This window comes from Bubalus kerabau, chromosome 17, assembly GCF_029407905.1.
Source record: "Bubalus kerabau isolate K-KA32 ecotype Philippines breed swamp buffalo chromosome 17, PCC_UOA_SB_1v2, whole genome shotgun sequence".
In the NCBI taxonomy this organism is placed as follows: domain Eukaryota; kingdom Metazoa; phylum Chordata; class Mammalia; order Artiodactyla; family Bovidae; genus Bubalus; species Bubalus kerabau.
In genome coordinates, this window is record NC_073640.1 from 19,274,888 (window position 1) to 19,293,156 (window position 18,269).

The 18,269-nt window shown below is 41.1% G+C and overlaps 1 long non-coding RNA gene across 2 annotated transcripts in view; it reads right to left on the bottom strand.

Annotated features, from left to right (window-relative positions):
- The window catches only part of LOC129631842 (uncharacterized), a 45,542-nt gene that overhangs the window by 3,357 nt on the left and 23,916 nt on the right, over positions 1-18,269 (bottom strand). Inside the window, exon 3 of one of the 2 annotated variants that reach the window (XR_008704199.1) lies at positions 681-1,152. The exons of the other annotated variant lie outside the window; for it this stretch is intronic. This is a non-coding gene — a long non-coding RNA (uncharacterized LOC129631842). Of the gene's footprint in view, positions 1-680; positions 1,153-18,269 lie in introns of those variants that run through there. 2 annotated transcript variants of the gene reach the window in all.

Genomic DNA, 18,269 nt, shown 5'->3' on the forward strand with positions numbered 1-18,269 from the left:
TTTGATAAGACAGTTATAGAATTGTCACTTTGTGTGTGTGTGTGTGTGTGTGTGAACAAAGAGACAGATATCCAGGACATAGTTCTGTTGTTGTTGTTTAGTCCCTGAGTCATGTCCAATTCTTTGCAACTTGTGGACGGTAGCCCACCAGGTTTCTCTGTACATAGGATTTCCCAGGCAAGAATACTGGAGTGGGCTCCCATTTCCTTCTCCAGGGAATCCTCCTGATTCGGAGATCGAACCCATGTCTCCTGCACTAGCAGGTGGATTCTTTACCACTGAGCCACCAGGGAAGCCCAGAACATGTGTCTCAAGGAGTATTTAATAAGCAAGATCCTCCATGCAAATGGCCAACCAATACATAAAAAGATGCTCAGCATCACTAATCATCAGGGAAATGCAAACCACAATAAGATATCACCTCACACCTGTTAGGATGCCTACTATCAAAAAGACAAAAGATAAGTTTTGGTGAGCATGTGGAGAAGGGAACTCTTGTGCACTCCTGGTTGACAAGGATAGAGAAATCATCTCCCATGTAGTTCACTTTGTCACCCTCCTTAGTCTTTTCTAGTTTAGCTTAGCTGCTTTCTAGTTGTTTCTTTGGGATTTTAATGTCTAGTTGAAATTCTCTAGGGTGGGTATGTCACTTGGCTATTTCTGTGTAACGAAGCACTCCAAAACAAATCAAGCTTTTATATGATTCATGACTCTGTGGGATGGATGGATTAATTTATTGCTCTTAGCTAGGCTTACTCAGGGCTTCCTTTGTGGCTCAGTGGTAGAGAATCCGCCTGCAATACTGGAGCTGCAGGAGACACAGGTTTGATCCCTGGGTTGGAAAGACTCCCTGCAGGAGGACATGGCAGTCCACTCCAATATTCTTGCCTGGACAATCCCATGGACAGACAAGCCTGGGGATACAGTCCATAGGGTCACAAAGAGTCAGACACGACTGAAGCGACTTATCATGCACACACACAAGCTTGCTAATGAATCTTTGTCAGTGGTGGGGCAGGTAGATGACTCTGCTGATGTCAGTTGGTCTTTCTCAAATGTTGAGAGTCAGCTGGCTGTGAGCTGGTTTAGGAAGACCTTGGGTCTTCTCTGAATTCAGCTAATTCAGCTTGCTCACATTCCAGAAGCAGGGGCCTAAAAGAGAGAAGCAATGAACAAAGCCTCTTGATGCTTAGGTTCAGGAATGGACAACATCACTTCTGCCTATTCTAATGGCCAAAGAAACTTACCAGCAAGTCCAGAATCAAAGGGTGGCAATAGATCCTCCCTTTTAAGGGGAGAAACCACATCCCATTGCAAAGAGCATGGGCACAGGGAGGATAAATAACTGTGGGCTTGTTTTCTTGTTTGTAGTTGGTTGCGCTGGGAGAACTTTATACACACACACTCAGAACAAACAGAAAAGCTTGTTTTAGTTGCTAGAATGTGGGAGCTATGATCAGGGTGCATGATTAGGTCTCAAAATGGAAAAGAACACATATTTCCTTTACTCTAATTTTAGGTGTTCATTTTCTCAGTGTTCAACCTTGGTTGTTTTGCTATTGTTGCTCATTTGACTACATTTTCAAAGGACTGGAATTTTCAGATGACTGAGATCATTTAAGGTGCAGGTCTTGGCTTAGCTTTGTATATTTAGAATCTTTATAGTGTGTAATTGAGTGCTTTTGGCCATAATAGTTTAGTTTTCTAAGATGTTCATACTTGATGTTTCTTGTTAGCACTTAGGAAAGTACTGTCTTCTAATTTAGGCCCATCAGATTGAATTTTTTTTGAAACATTGTTCTTGACCAAAAAAAAAAAAGAGTTTTTCTGTATTCTGGCAATATTTGTGGACCTTTGATTTGCAACTCTTGTCAAGTCATAAGACTCCAGTCAGGGTCATCAACTCACAGGCCAAAGCAGGTAAGGTTTGAGTCCACTACTGGGTGTGTTACCTGGGAGGTGAGAGGAAGTAGGGGGTCTGTGGTACAGCAGCAGTCCTTGACATTTGCTTCATGTTAAAATCAACTTGGGAGCTTAGGAAAATGTCCAGGCTGCATCATGAACTAATTAGAATCTCTGGAGTAGGACCCAGAGACATCAGTACTTTTTTAAGCTCCTCAGATGATTTCAAAATGCAGCCCAGTTATGAACAAGTGAATTAAGCCAAGATTTCTTGGTGTTTCACGTGCAAACAAACTGCCTAGGGAACTTGTTAAGAAGCAGATTTTGATTCACCAGGTCTGGGTGGGCCTGGGATTCTGTATTCTGAGTGAGTTCCTGGGTGATGCCAGTGCTGCTGGTTTTCACACCACACTCTGAGTAGCAAGGTTCTGCAAGCTACTGAGTAGCTACAGTAGAGATCTCAAGCAGCCCACAGACTTTTGCAAGGTGCTTTTTGGTTGGTCTATTGCATATTTAAACACAAATTGAGTCAACATTTCAAAACCAAGAGATTTCTCATAAAATTCATATTTCTTATTTATTATGAAAAACATGAAAGATTCTTTGACACCAGTCTGCACTTCCACGTAGATTGGTGCTGATGAGTGACTGCATCTGATAAGGGGGTGCAGGTGGCTCACCAAGTAGAAACCACACATCTCACATGGAATGAAACCACACACTGAGATGAGATTTGAATCCAACCAAACTCAGATTGGGACTTGAACATACAGGCTGGGTCTCAAACCCACTGTCTTTTAATTGAGATTGCATACCTGGTCTAAGAACTTAATGAAGCTCAGGTTCTTTATGTCTCAGAACAGAAGGAATTCCGTGAGAAGCAAAGTGATAGGTAAGAAGTAGATTTATTTAGAGAGATATACCTTAGACAGAATGTAGTCCATTTCAAAAGGCAAGAGTAGCCCTGGGAGAAACACATTTCACAGATGGAATGTGGGCCATTTCAGAAGGTGAAAGGCCCAGAAATGTGAGATGGTTAGATTTTATGGGCTGGGTAATTTCATAGGCTAATGAGTGGGAGGCCAATGAGGATATTTCATAGGCTAATGAGGCTAAATAATTCCAACTATTTGGGGGAGAGGGCAGGGATTTCCAAGAACTGGGCCACCACACACTTTTTGGCCTTTTATGATCAGTCTTGGAACTGTCATGGTGCTCATAGATGTGTCATTTAGCGTATGCTAATGCATTACAATGAGCAGATAATGAGGTTCAAGGTCTACTGAAAGTCAAATCTTCCACCATCTTGAACCTAATAGATTCCAATCAGTTTTGTCATATCCTCAATGGCTATGTCATTCTTTTAAAGGTTGTGCCCTGCCCCTATCCCTCCTGTTTCAAAGGGAGGTTCTGAAATGCCTTTTGCTGCACTTATTCATGAATAGGGTAAATATGTCTTTTGTCTATAATGATACAGATCCATATACAACACACAAATGTACAAGTACTTTCTCAGCAAAACCATGAAGGCAAAAGCCAGCAATTACATGGGAAAAGGTAAAAGGAGGAGAGAAGAATTCATTAAAACTTAAATATATCTATTAGTGGGCTTCCCTGGGGCCTCAAATGGTAAAGAATCTGCCTGCAATGCAGGAAACATGGGTCTGATCCCTGGACTCGGAAGATCCCCTGGAGAAGAGAATGGCTACCCACTCCAGTATTCTTGCCTGGAGAATTCCATGGACAGAGGAGCCTAGTGGGCCACAGTCTCTGGGGTCACAGAGTCAGACATGACTGAGTGACATACACACACATGTTTATTAGTAAGGACCTAACTGGTTGGATCAGAAACCTATTGGAGCTATTCAAGGAGAAAAAGCAAATAAGAGGAATTGGTTATAAGGTTATCAGGGTAGCTCATGGATCCATGATGCAGCTGGGTTTCAGAAAAGAATGGAACCAAAGGCATAGATGGTGGAGTAGAAGGACGTGCACTCATCTTCTCCTGAGAGAACTATTCATGGCAAGATGATGCGGTAAAAGGACATGCGCTCATCTGCTCCTATGAGAACTCCAAAATTACAACTAGCTGCTGAACAACCATTGACAGGAGAAAGTTGGATCCCACCAAAAAAAAGATATGTGAACCATGAACTTCCAGATATTCAAGCTGATTTTAGAAAAGACAGAGGAACTAGAGATCAAATTGCCAACATCCACTGGATCATGGAAAAAGCAAGAGAGTTCCAGAAAAACATCTATTTCTGTTTTATTGACATGCCAAAGCCTTTGACTGTGTGGATCACAATAAACTGTGGGAAATTCTGAAGAGATGGGAATACCAGACCACCTGATCTGCCTCTTGAGAAACCTGTATGCAGGTCAGGAAGCAACAGTTAGAACTGGACATGGAACAACAGACTGGTTCCAAATAGTTAAAGGAGTATGTCAAAGCTGTATATTGTCACCCTGCTTATTTAACTTATATGCAGAGTACATCATGAGAAACACTGGGCTGGAGAAAGCACAAGCTGGAATCAAGATGGCCAGGAGAAATATCAATAACCTCAGCTATGCAGATGACACCACCCTTATGGCAGAAAATGAAGAACTAAAGAGCCTTTTGATGAAAGTGAAAGAGGAGAGTGAAAAAGTTGGCTTAAAGCTCAACATTCAGAAAAGTAAGATCACGATCTCATCACTTCATGGCAAATAGATGGGGAAACAGTGGAAACAGTGGCTGACTTTATTTTTCTGGGCTCCAAAATCACTGCAGATGGTGATTGCAGCCATGAAATTAAAAGATGCTTACTCTTATTTTTGGGGGCTCCAAAATCACTGCAGATGGTGATTGCAGACATGAAATTAAATGATGCTTACTCCTTGGAAAGAAAGTTATGACCAACCTAGACAGCATGTTAAAAAGCAGAGACATTACTTTGCCAACAAAGGTCCGTCTAGTTAAGGCTATGGTTTTTCCAGTGGTCATGTATGGACGTGAGAGTTGGACTGTGAAGAAAGCTGAGCACTGAAGAATTGATGCTCTTGAACTTGGTGTTGGAGAAGACTCTTGAGAGTCCCTTGGACTGCAAGGAGATCCAATCAGTCCATCCTAAAGAAGATGAGTCCTGGGTGTTCTTTGGAAGGACTGATGTTGAAGCTGAAACTCCAATACTTTGGCCACCTGAAGCGGAGAGCTGACTCATTTGAAAAGACCCTGATGCTGGGAAAGATTGAGGGCAGGAGGAGAAGGGGATGATAGAGGATGAGATGGTTGGATGGCATCACTGACACAGTGGACATGGGTTTGGGTGGGCTCCGGGAGTTGGTGATGGACAGGGAGGCCTGGCATGCTGTGGTTCATGGGGTCGCAAGGAGTCAGACATGACTGAGTAACTGAACTGAACTGAACTGAACTGAAAAAAAGATACTGCACATCCAAAGGCAAAGGAGAAGCCCCAGTAAGATGGTAGGAAGGGTGAAACTGCATTTAGAATTAAACCCCATACCTGCTCAGAGGACTCAAACAAAACTGTGTGCACACCAGGACCCAGAGAACCTACTGAGATTGAGCCAGACCTGTGTTTGAGTCTTCTGTGGAGGTACGAGTCAGCAGTGGCCTGCTGCAGGGGCAGAGGCTCTGGGCACAGGTACCTGGTCACACAGCTTGTGGCATAAATCCTCTTGGAGGAGGTCGCCATTAACCCCACCATAGAGCTGCTGAGCAGACAACCCACAAATTGCAGAACAATGATCCCAAAGAAATTCTCCCACAGTTAAGAAAGTTCTAAGACCCACAACAGATTTCCCAGCCTGGGGATCTGGCAAAGGGACTGAGAACTCCCAGAGAATTTGACTTTGGAGGCCAGTGGGATTTGAATACAGAACTTACACAGGACTGGGAAAACAGACTCTTGGAGAGCACAAACTAAAGCTTGTGAGCACCAGGACTCAGGAGAGAGGATCAGTGATTCTGCAAGAGACTGACCCAGACTTGCCTGTGCGGGGTGTCCAGGAGTCTCTAGCGGAGGCATGGGTCAGCAGTGGCCTGCTGCAGGGTCAGGGGTACTGAGCACAGCAGTGTGTGCACAGGACCTTTTGAAGGAGGTCATCATTATCTTCATTACCTCCACCATAGTTTGGTCTCAGGTCAAACAACAGGGAGGGAACAGAGCCCCGCCCATCAACAGAAAATTGGATTAAAGATTTACTGACCCTGCAGCAGGCCACTGCTGACCCATGCCCCCACCATCAGAACAAGACCAAGTTATCCCACGGTCAGTCTCTCCCATCAGGAAGCTCTGTAAGTCTCTTATCCTCATCCATCAGATGGTGGACAGAATGAAAACCACAATCACAGAAAACTAATCAAACTGATCACATGGAACACAGCCTTGTCTAAGTCAATGAAACTATGAGCCATGCAGTGTAGGGCCACCTAAGATGGATGGGTCATGGTGGAGAGTTCTGACAAAATGTGGTCCACTGGAGAAGGGAATCGCAAACCACTTCAGTATTCCTGCCTTGAGAAGCCCATGAACAGAATGAAAAGGAAAAAAGATATGACACTGAAAGATGAACTCCCCAGGTTGGTAGGTGCCCAATATGTTACTGGAGAAGAGTGAGGAAATTACTCAAGAAAGAATGAAGAGATGGAGACAAAGCAAAAACAACGCCCAGTTGTGAATGTGACGGGTGATAAAAGTAAAGTCCAATGCTGTAAAGAGCAATATTGCATAGGAATGTTAGGCCCGTGAATCAAGGTAAATTGGAAGTGATCAAACAGGAGATGACAGGAGTGAACATCGACATTTTAGGAATCAGTGAACTAAAATGGACTGGAATGGGCAAATTTAATTCAGATGACCATTATATCTGCTACTGTGGCCAAGAATCCCTCAGAATAAATGGAGTAGCTCTCAGAGTCAACAAAAGAGTCAGAAATGCAGTACTTGGGTGCAGTCAAAAACAATGGAATGATCTCTGTTAGTTTTCAAGGCAAACTATTCAATATTACAGTAATCCAAATCTATGCCCCAACCAGTAACGCTGAAGACACTGAAGTTGAACGGTTCTGTGATGACCTACAAGACCTTCTAGAACTAACACCAAAAAAAGATGTCCTTTTCATCATAGGGGACTGGAATGTAAAGGTAGGAAGTCAAGAGATACCTGGAGTAACAGGCAAATTTGGCCCTGGAGTACAAAATGAAGCAGGGCAAAGGCTAACAGAGTTTTGCCAAGAGGACACAATGGTCATGGCAAACACCCTCTTCCAACAAAAGACTCTATACATGGACATCACCAGATGGTCAATACTGAAATAAAATTGATTATATTCTTTGCAGCCAAAGATAGAGAAGTTCTATACAGTCAGCAAAAACAAGACCGTGAGCTGACTGTGGTTCAGATCATGAACTCCTTATTGCAAAATTCAGGCTTAAATTGAAGCAGGTAGGGAAAACCACTAGAGCATTCAGGTTTGACCTAAATCAAATCCCTTATGATTATAGTAGAAGTGACAAATAGATTCAAGGGATTAGATCTGATAGACCAGAGGGTCTGAAGAACTATGGACAGAGGTTCATGACATTATACAGGAGACAGTGAACAAAAACATCCCCAAGAAAAAGAATGCAAAAATGCAAAATGGTTGTCTGAGGAGGCCTTACATATAGCTGAGAAAAGAAGAGAAGCAAAAGGCAAAGGAGAAAAGGAAAGATATACCCATTTGAATGCAGAGTTCCAAAGAATAGCAAGGAGAGATAGGAAAGCCTTCCTTAGCGATCAATGGAAAAAAATAGAGGACAACAATAGAATGGGAAAGACTGGAGATCTCTTCAAGAAAATTAGAGATACCAAGGGAACATTTCATGCAAAGATGGGTGCAATAAATGACAGAAACAGTATGGACCTAACAAAAGCAGAAGATATTAAGAGGAGAGGTGGCAAGAATACAAGGAACTATACAAAAAAGATCTTAATGACCCAGATAACCATGATTGTGTGATCACTCACCTAGAGCCAGACATCCTGGAATGTGAAGTCAAGTGGGCCTTAGGAAGCGTCACTATGAACAAAGCAAGTGGAGGTATTGGAATTTCAGCTGAGCTATTTCAAATCCTAAAAGATGATTCTGTGAAAGTGTTGCTCTCAATATGCCAACAAATTTGGAAAACTCAGCAGTGGCTATAAGAATTGCAAAGGTCAGTTTTCATTCCAATCCCAAAGAAAGGCAATGCCAGAGAATGTTCAAATAGCTGCACAATTGCACTCATCTCACATGCTAGCAAAGTAATCCTCAAAATTATCCAAGCCAGGCTTCAACAGTAAGTGAACTGTGAACTTCCATTTGTTCAATGTGGATTTAGAAAAGGCAGAGGAACCAGAAATCAAATTGCCAACATATGTTGGATCATAGAAAAAGCAAGAGAATTCCAGAAAAACATCTACTTCTCCTTTATTGACTATGCCAAAGCTTTTGACTTTGTGCATCACAACAAACTGTGGAAAGTTCTTCAAGAGATGGGGATACCAGACCACCTTACCTGCCTCCTGAGAAATCAGTATGTAGGTCAAGAAGCAGCAGTTAGAATTAACATGGAAGAACAATCTGGTTCCAAATTGGGAAAGGAGTATGTCAAGGCTGTATATTGTCACCCTGCTTGTTTAACTCATGTGCAGAGTACATCATGTGAAATGCCAGGCTGGATGAACCACAAGCTGGAATCAAGATTGTTGGAAGAAATATCAATAACCTCAGATATGCAGATGATATCACCCTTATGGCAGAAAGTGAAGAGGAACTAAAGAGCCTCTTGTGAGTGAATAAGTTTGCTTAAAACTCAACATTCAAAAAACAAAGAACATGGCATCCATCCCATCACTGCATGGCAAATAAACAGAGAAACAATGGAAACAGTGAGAGACTTTATTTTTCTGGGCTCCAAAATCACTGCAGATGGTGACTGCAGCCATGAAATTAAAAGATACTTGTTCCTTGGAAGAAAAGCTATGACCAACCTAGAGAGCATATTAAAAAGCAGACATTACTTTGCTGACAAAGGTATGTTTAGTCAAAGCTATGTTTTTTACTATTCATGTATGGGTATGAGAGTTGAACTATAAAGAGAGCTGAGTGCCAAAGAATTGATGCTTTTGAACTGTGGTGTTGGAGAAGACTCTTGAGAGTCCCTTGGACTGCAAGGAGATCCAACCAGTCAATCCTAAAAGAAATCAGTCCTGAATATTCATTGGAAGGACTGATTCTGAAACTCCAATACTTTGGCCACCTGATACAAAGAACTGACTCATTGGAAAAGACCCTGATTCTGGGAAAGATTGAAGGCAGTAGGAGAAGGGGATGCCAGAGGATGAGATGGTTGGATGGCATCACCGACTCGATGGGCATGAGTTTGAGCAAGCTCCGGAGGTTGGTAATGGATAGGAAAGCATGGTGTGCTGCAGGCCATGGGGTTGCAGAGTCAGACAGGACTGAGCGACTGAACTGAGCTGAAAGGCATAGCTGTCACCAAGAAGGATCCTCTCTTTGCCTCCACTGTGGCTCCTCTCTGTACATCTCCCTCATTCCAGGTCCTTCCTTCTTCTGTTCTCCAGGTCACCTTGAGAAGACAGAGCCCACAGTAATGCATTATTTTTCAAGCTCAGGGTCTTTCAGTGCAGTCCCAATCCATATTCTTAAGTAAGGAATTAGAATTGGCCCATCCTGGAACCCAGAATTTGACCTGCGAGGTTTCTGCTACACTAAAGAAACTTACTGAACTGAGCATGAAGTTGAAGCCACCCACAAAGAGAGTGAGAACTAATGTTCTGAATCTAGAATGATCTCAGTCCATCCTGTAGGCGGCGGGATAGATGGGAAGTGCTATGGAATCCTGCATTCATGAGGTATCATTACCTTTTCAAGGAGGAGAATCTGTCTAATTGCAGACTCAACATTCTCAGTAGTAAAATAATACCTGAAGGTGAAGTAAGGGCAAAAATGCCTAGCTTTATTGATTTCTTCCCTCTCCAAAACACAATGCAAAGTTTGAAAATTACATAAAGACATCAACTCCTGACAGCCCATCATAGGAAAAGTTTTGTGTTTTTAGTGATACTACATGAGTAGGTGACATTAAATAAATAGCCACAGAAATTATTTCTGGACGCAAAGTCAGGAGAACATAGCCAAGGGTACACAAGACAGAGATGCTTAGATGAATTTCAAAAGGTGAGGAAACTAGAGGAAATGTGACAATGGGAAAAGAGAAGAGGGAAATGTTAATGAGTTAGGTTATTGAGGAATCTGAAAAGTGTTCATAAGAGTGAACATTTACTCCCCTTTAATGAGACCTGGGATTATCTGTAAAAACATTTAGCTCTGATTGTTTTAAAAAGAAGAGATAAAATGTTTAATATGTGGCACCCTGGAGTGAGCCTTTTCCCCTTATTTTAAATGATAATCCTTATGAAACACCTATAATGTGTAAGAGATCAAGTCATATAGCTTCCCATCAGAGAATGCAATTGAGAACAATGGCACAGATGCTGTATATTCAAATGATGTGAGAGCACATTTGAGGATAAGAAGAAATGAAGTGCCTCATGTAAGACTATATGAATACTCCCAACTGGTCCTAGGACTCACCCGCATGACTTTGCCCAAGATGTTTCATATACATAGTCAAATACTTATATTTTACTTACTTACCTTATAATTAAAAATACACACTCAAGGGCTCTTCCTTGAGATCTGAAAAAAATGTAATTACATGAGGCATTGGGCTCAGATCAGTGGTCCTAGAATGTTGTCTCAAAGGGCCGAGAGAATGCACATCAATATGTAGAGAGGATATATGGAAATAAGTCACCCCCTTTGTCCGGGGGCAAAATCTTCAGTTAAGTTTGTCAGGGGGCCTAAAGCTTATCTATTTTATCTTTCTCTGGCTGTATTAAATCTGTAGGTACTGGTGATTCTCTCTGGAAAACTGAAAGTGGAACCTTCTCCAAATGATCTCAGGTTAGATGTGATTCCTACAGAGAAATTCTTACAGTGGATTCACATGGAGACAGACATGAAAACCCTGGCTCCTTTTTCTCCCTTTTCCTTCCTTCTCCTCCTTTACTTGGAATCAAGCCCTTGGAATAATACATTTATTTATCAAAATAAATCTGACTGGTACCAGAAAACAATTTATTTTTATTGAGGCATGGCTTCTTTCTACAAAGAAGGCTATCTGGAAAACTAAATCTTGCTTGGTGAGATCTCTTCAATCACCCGGACAGGCTTGACTGGCTCTCTTTCCCTAGTGAGTGCAGGTGGAGACTCCACTCTATTTGTCTTAAACACTCCCTCTCCAGCTGCCCTTTCAATTGTACTGATTGCTCTAATATTTGCATCACTTTCTGGCTGCTCCGGGCGGGTAAGTTCCAGCAATGTCCAATTTCAGCCTTCACACGGGTTGACTTCTAAGTCTTTCATGGAAGAGAAAAGTCTGTGCCTTTCACGGAAAAGAAATAGGTCTTCCTACCCTTCTGCAGAAACCAAGGGCTAGAGAGCCAGTTTGAATCATTATCTCTCTCCACTAATAACTTCTTAAATTGTTCATAAACCTCAAGATTCCTGTGGCTTCTGAAGTACTGAATACTTTTAAATGGATCTAAAAATATTTCTTTATATGCAAGAAGTTGGAGTATATCACCCATATGCTCCAGCTAAGAATATACTAACGAAATGATTGGCCACAAAAAAGAGAAAAGAATAGAAAAATTCAGCTGGGGGAAACAAAAAAATGAGGTGAACAACAGAATATCTGCAAATGGATATGGATAGACTGACATTGTTATATAAAATAGGAAAAAAGCAAAGATTCTTCAAACAGAATGGGTATAGTAGGGGGAATTCTAATACTCAGCAAATTTATGAGCTGGGAGGTGGAATAGGATGATGCAAAAAGGATGCATGTGAAGTTTTAAAGCAGTGGTGATTATGAAACAGGCTATGAAGAAAGAGTATAGGTGATAAGTAAAAGTACAGGGGATAAATAAAAGTATATCAAAGATCCCACTTTACTGTGGTCATGTAGAAACCACATGTGCTTGGACCCACTAAAATGGTCCTGTTGAAATTAAAGTGGGATTGAAGGGTGAAAGCACGAAGCAGGATAAATAAGGAGTATTATGCCATGATAAATCTGTATGTGCACCAAGAATATTAGCAACTAAATACATAAAGTAAGGGAGAATCAATAAAAATGTAATTAAAGTGAGCACCTCAATCACCTGTCTCAGAGTTGTACAGATTTTTAAAATAATTGTGGAGGAGATCACGATGGTAGAGTAGGAGGATGTAGAGCTCACCTGTCTCCACAAACATATCAAAAATATATCTACATGTGGAACAATTCTCACAGGAAACCAACTGAAAATTGGCAGAAGATCTGTTATTCAACCAAAGCTTCAAGAAACATTCCCACATAACTGGGTATGAGGTAAGAAAAAAGGCATAAGAAAGGGACTGACATCCCTGGGAAGGAGCTGTGAAAGAGGAAAAGTCCACATGAGTGGCCCCTTGTTCTGGAATCCTCCTTGCCTTCTATAAGGTCTGCTGGGAGGGATAAAAGGACTAGAAGGACCTGAACTCTGCTTATGAGAAATGTGTGCCTGCTGGCTTGCTAGCAATCGGGACAGAGGTTAACATGGTCTGACAGCTGCCACCTCCCATCCTTTAATGGGGCTGCTAGGACCAACAGCAGCTAGTCATGGAAACCTGGACTTGAACAGATGGGCCCTGGGAGAGAATTCAGTCTAACTGTGTGGGACAGCCTGGAGGGCCTAGCGTGTAATCTGGGCCTAACTATTGTTAGCATGTGTAGGGCTGGGCATGGTTCCACCATGGGAGCTCCATTCAGTGTATTCACAGTGACCTGTGGTTCTAGCAGCAGTGGGCTTTGTGAGCTGCACGTTGTGGGGGTGGGGCTGACATTGGAGTCCCCCATTTTCAGTGCCCCATAATGGGAGTGGATCTAGGGGTGGGTCTGGTTGCAGAGGAGTTTGTTAGTGCATATACCAGGTGGTGGGCAGCATCACAGAAGCTCGTGTCTCCAGTGGATAGCTCCTGGGTAAGAATATGCAGTATTTCTTTCCCGGTGGGAGTGCTCCATCCACTCACACTGCAGATTGAAACTTGATCTGGAGCCAACAGGCCCTGGGTAAGACTAACCATAGAGGCAACATAGGTTCCCGGCTAAAGCACAACCACTTCAACTCTTGCAGCCACAATGCCCTGGTCTCCAGTGACAACTTAGCACTAGACAAACACAAGGAAGATATGGGACAAACACAAGGAAGAAAACAATGCAAACTTTAGCTGTTTCTGTGCAGAACCGCAGATTCCTGCATAGGTGACACATAGTTTTGCTGTGACTAAATAGGCCTCACTTGCTGCTGCTAGGTCACTTCAGTCATGTCCGACTCTGTGCAACCCCATAGATGGCAGCCCACCAGGCTCCCCTGTCCCTGGGATTCTCCAGGCAAGAACACTGGAGTGGGTTGCCATTTCCTTCTCCAATGCATGAAAGTGAAAAGTGAAAGGGAAGTCGCTCAGTCGCATCCAACTCTCAGTGACCCCATGGACTGCAGCCTACCAGGCTTCTCCATCCATGGATTGTCCAGGTAAGAGTACTGGAGTGGGGTGCCACTGCCTTCTCCAAGGAAAGAAGGTGAGCCAAAGCAGAAATGATGCCCAGTTGTGGGTATGTCTGTGAAAATAAAGTCCAATGCTGTAAAGAAAAATATTGCATAGGAACCTGGGATGTTAGGTCCATGAATCAAGGTAAATTGGAAGTGGTCAAACAGGAGATGGCAAGAGTGAACATCAACGTTTTTGGAATCAGTGAACTAAAATGGACCAGAATGGGTGAATTTAATTTAGATAGACTCTTATATCTACTACAGTGGGTAAGAATCCCTTAGAAGAAATTGAGTAGCTCTTATAGTCAATGAGAGAGTGTGAAATGCAGTAGTTGGGTGCAATCTCAAAAATGACAGAATGATCTTGATTCGTTTCCAAGCAAACCATTCAATATATCAGTAATCTGAATCTATACCTCAACCACTAATGCTGAAGAAGTTCAAGTTGAATGGTTCTATGAAGACCTACAAGACCTTCTAGAATTAACACACACACACACACACATACACAAAAGATGTCCTTTTCATCACAGGGGACTGAATGCAAAAGTAGGAAGTCAGGAGACACTTGGAGTAACAGGCAAGTTTGACCTATGAGTACAAAATGAAGCAGGGCAAAGTCCAAGAGTTTTGCCAAGAGAACGCACTGGTCATAGCATAACAACACAAGAGATGACTCTACACATGGATACCACCAGATGGTCAATACTAAAAACAGATTGATTTCATTCTTTGTAGCTGAAGATGAAAAAGCTCTATACAGTCAGGAAAAACAAGACTGGGAGCTGACTGTGGCTCAAATCATGAACTCCTTACTGCAAAATTCAGGCTTAAATTGAAGAAAGAAGGGAATTAAAACCATTAGGCCATTTATGACTTTAAGCAAATCCCTTATGATTATGCAGTGGAAGTGACAAATAGATTCAAGGGATTAGATCTGATAGAGTGTCTGAAGAACTATGGAAAGAGGTTCACAACATTCTACAGGAGGTAGTGATCAAAACCATCACCAAGAAAGAGAAATGCAAAAAGGCAAAATGGTTGTCTGAGGAGGCCTTACAAGTAGCTGAGAAGAGAAGAGAAGCTAAAGGCAAAGGAGAAAAGGAAAGATATATCCATCTGAATGCAGAGTTCCAAAGAATAGCAAAGAGAGATAAGAAAGCCTTCCTCAGTGATCAATGGAAAGAAATAGAGGAAAACAATAGAATGGGAAAGACTAGAGATCTCTTCAAGAAAATTAGAGATACCAAGGGAACAGTTCATGCAAAGATAGGACACAACAAAGGACAGAAACGGTATGGACCTAACAAAAGCAGAAGATATTAAGAAGAGGTGGCAAGAATACAAAGAACTATATGAAAAGATTCTAATGACCCAGATAGCTATGATTGTGTGATCACTCACCTAGATCCAGATATCTTGGTGTGTGAAGTCACGTGGTCCTCAGGAAGCATCACTATAAACAAAGTTGGTGGAGGTGATGAATTCCAGTGAGCTATTTCAAATCCTAAAAGATTTTTGTTTAAGTGGTACACTCAATATGCCAACAAATTTGGAAAACTCAGCAGTGGCCACAGGATTGGAAAATGCCAGTTTTCATTCCAATCCAGAGAAAGGCAAGGCAGCTGCACAATTGCACTCATCTTACATGCTAGCATAGTAATGCTCAAAATTCTCCAAGCCAGGCTTAAACAGTATGTGAACTGTGAAATTCCAGTGGTTCAAGGTGGATTTAGAAAAGACAGAGGAACCAGAGATCAAATTTCCAACATATGTTGGATCATAGAAAAAGCAAGAGAATTCCAGAAAACATCTACTTTTGCTTTATTGATTACACCAAAGTCTTTGACTGTGGGGAACACAACAAACTGGAAAATTCTTAAAGAGACGGGAATACCAGATCATCTTACCTGCCTCCTGAGAAATCTGTATGCAGGTCAAGAAGCAACAGTTAGAATAGGACATGGAACAACAGACTGATTCCAAATTGGGAAAGGAGTATGTCAAGGCTGTATATTGTCACCCTGCTTATTTAACTCATGTGCAGAGCACATCATGTGAAATGCCAGGCTGGATGAAGCACAAGCTGGAATCAAGATTGCCAGGAGAACTATCAATAACCTCAGATACACAGATGACAGCAACCTCACAGCAGAAAGTGAAAAGGAAATAAACAGTATCTTGGTGAAAGTGAAAGAGGAAGTGAAAAAGCTAGCTTAAAACTCAACAGCCGAAAAATGAAGATCATAGCATACAAGTCCCATCACTTCATGGCAAATAGATGGGGAAACAATGACAGACTTTATTTTCAGGGGCTCCAAAATGACTGAAGATGGTGACTGTAGCCATGAAATTAAAAGATGCTTGCTCCTTGGAAGAAAAGCTATGACCAACTTAGACAGCATATTAAAAAGCAGAGACATTACTTTGCTGACAAAAGTCCATCTAGTCAAAGCTGTGGTTTTCCCAATAGTCATGTGTGAATGTGCGAGTTGGACTATAAGGAAAGCTGAGTGCCAAAGGATTGATGCTTTTGAACTGTGGTGTTGGAGAAGACTCTTGACAGTCCCTTGGACTACAAGGAGATCAAACCAGTCAATCCTAAAGGAAATCAGTCCTGAATATATTGAAAAGACCCTGATGCTGGGAAAGATTGAAGGCAGGAAGAGAAGGGGAAGACAGAGGATGAGCTGGCTGGATGGCATCACCGACTGGATGGACAGGAGTTTGAGCAAGCTTTGCGAATTGGTGATGGACAGGGAAGCCTGGCATGCTGCAGTCCATGGGGTCACAAAGAGTCAGACATGACTGAGTGACTGAACTAAACTGATACTTTATCCATATTTCCTTAATTTTTATATAATGTCCTTTTCTCTTCTAGGATCCCATCCAGGGTCCCGTATTATATTGTCATCATATGTCCTAGCTATGACAGTGGTTTATTATATCTTTGGTGACAGCTTTACTGAGATATAATTCACTTACCTATAGTTCACCCATTTGAAGTAATATAATTCAATATTTTGAATGTATCCAAAATATTCTGTAACCATCATCACAATTAATTTAAAAACTTTAAATCAGAGTGGGGAAAAGCAGATACAAACAAACAAAGAAAAAAAAAGTCATTGATATTTAACTATGTAGTTAACTTTACTGGTCATCTAATTTCTTCATGAAATTCAAATTTTTTGTTCTTTCATTTCAGCCTGAAGGATTTCCTTCAGTATTTCTTGTAGAGCACAATTTTTAGTGAGGAACCCTCTCAGTTCTTTGGTTTATCTGAAGATGCCTAAAATTCCCCTTTATTTTTGAAGGATAATTTTGCTGGATATAGAATTCTTAGTTACCAGGGTGTTTTTTTTTGTTGTTGTTTGCTTGTTTTTTTTTAACTTTTAGCATTTTCAGTAGCCATCCAATTGCCTTTTGGCCTCCAGGATTTCTGACAAGAAATCAGCTATTAGTCTTACAAGGATCCCTTGCTAATGTTAAACGAAGAGTCACTTCTCTCTTGCTATTTTAAATATTCTCTCTTTGTCTTTAGCTTTTGATTGGTTATAATATCTAGATACGGATCTCTTTGAGTTTAACTTAAAGCTTGTTGAGCTTCTTGGTTATGTAGATTCATTTATCAAAGTTTGGAAGTTGTCACTCATTATTTCTTCAAATATTCTTTCTTCCCTTTTTCTTTCTCTTTAGCTTCCCATCAGGCTTGTGGGACTCCAATTAGGTGTGTGTTGTCTGCTTAATGGTGTCACAACATCCTTACAAGTCTTTGAGATTCTGTTTATTTTTATTCATTCCTTTTTCTTCTTATTTCTCTGACTGAAAAATTTCAATTGATCTGAATTATTTCAATTAATCTGAATTGAATGTTCAGGTTCACTAATTCTTGTTCTGCTTGCTTACATCTGCATTATATCTTATGTTGAGTCCATACAGTAAATTATTCATTTCAGTTAGATACTTTTAACTCCAGATTTTCTGTTTTATTTCTTTTTATAAATTCTATCTTTTAACTTTTTTTACTCTATATTTGATGACACATTATTTGCCTGATTCCTTTTGTTCTTTAGACATAGTTTCCTTTGCCTCTGTGGACATACTTGACTAGTTGATTTAAAGTTTTAGTTTAGTAAGTTCAATGTTTACTTACATAAGGGACAATTTTTTCTGGATTCCTGTGTATGGATTTTTTTGCGTATATTGTGTCTTTTTGTTGTTGAAACTAGACATTTCAAATATTATGTAAGGTAACTCTGAAAATTCGATTTTCTACATTACTCAGGTTTTGTTATTGCTTTTTGTTGTAGTTTTCATTATTTGTTTAGTGACCTTTCTAAAAGTCTCTAAACTCTACATATTTGTCATGAGTGAACACTGAAGTCTCTTAGTGATCAGCTAATAATTGGGCAGAAATAGCCTTAAATGCCTGGAACCCATAAGTCTATGGGTATTTGCCAAGGGGCTCTGTGTGCATTTTGGGAATATCTTCAATACTCAGGTGATTTACAGCTCTGCTGCCATCTTAACTTGCTGCTTACATGCTTCAAAGCCAACCAGAGGTGAGAACTTAGGACTTTCTTCAAGTTTTAGATTTTTGTTTAATATATATGCATCCCTATGCATATGCATGACCTTTTAGCCCCTCAGTTTAGTTCAGTTCACTCCCT